General features: G+C 53.3%; 1 long non-coding RNA gene across 2 annotated transcripts in view; it reads right to left on the bottom strand.

The window, feature by feature from the left end:
• Positions 1–553: 553 nt before the first annotated feature.
• LOC134904466 (uncharacterized) overlaps positions 554–613 on the bottom strand; it is a 6059-nt gene continuing 5999 nt past the window's right edge. For both annotated transcript variants that reach the window (XR_010175756.1, XR_010175757.1), the window contains exon 2: positions 554–613. This exon is cut by the window's right edge and continues 141 nt beyond it. This is a non-coding gene — a long non-coding RNA (uncharacterized LOC134904466).

The following is a 613-nucleotide window of genomic DNA, read 5'->3' on the forward strand; positions in this document are numbered from 1 at the left end:
TTTCGCAGTCATGCGATAGAGCCTGAACAGCGCATGCGTGTGGGTCGCAATGCGCAGGTGGACACTACGAAGAAAGCGGTCGCAACGGCGAACGCAAGAAGATTGACAGGAGGAGGCTGTCCGGGGGTGTCAACTCACCGTTTTCAGGGCGTGTCCAGGAAAGTGCAGGCGTGGCCGGCCGTATCCAGGGAGGGTTCCTGACGTCAGCAACATCCCGGATCATCGCAGCGGTTGAGTAAGTTCTGGGCTGTGCAGAAACTGCACAAACTTTTGTGCAGCTCTCTGCACAGCGACTGCTTCCTCCCCTGTAGGCGGTGATTACCCGGTCGCAGCAGTGCAAAAAACAGCCTGCATGCGACCAGGTCTGAATTACACCCATAGTGTCTCACCTCTTTGCAGTTGCGCTCTTTTGCTCCAGCTATGCCATGGGTATGGTGTCCATGACCAGCAGGACCCCCGAATACACGGGTGCTTATTACAAAGTACCTGATGGAGGGAATACACATGGACAACAGGTGCAGTGCAAGAAAGAAATGTTGGGCGCCAGATCATCTCATAATGCAAGAACAGGAAAACTTTATTTATACTCCTCCATATCCTCCAGCACAGTAAG

Source organism: Pseudophryne corroboree, chromosome 1, assembly GCF_028390025.1.
Source record: "Pseudophryne corroboree isolate aPseCor3 chromosome 1, aPseCor3.hap2, whole genome shotgun sequence".
Taxonomy (NCBI): domain Eukaryota; kingdom Metazoa; phylum Chordata; class Amphibia; order Anura; family Myobatrachidae; genus Pseudophryne; species Pseudophryne corroboree.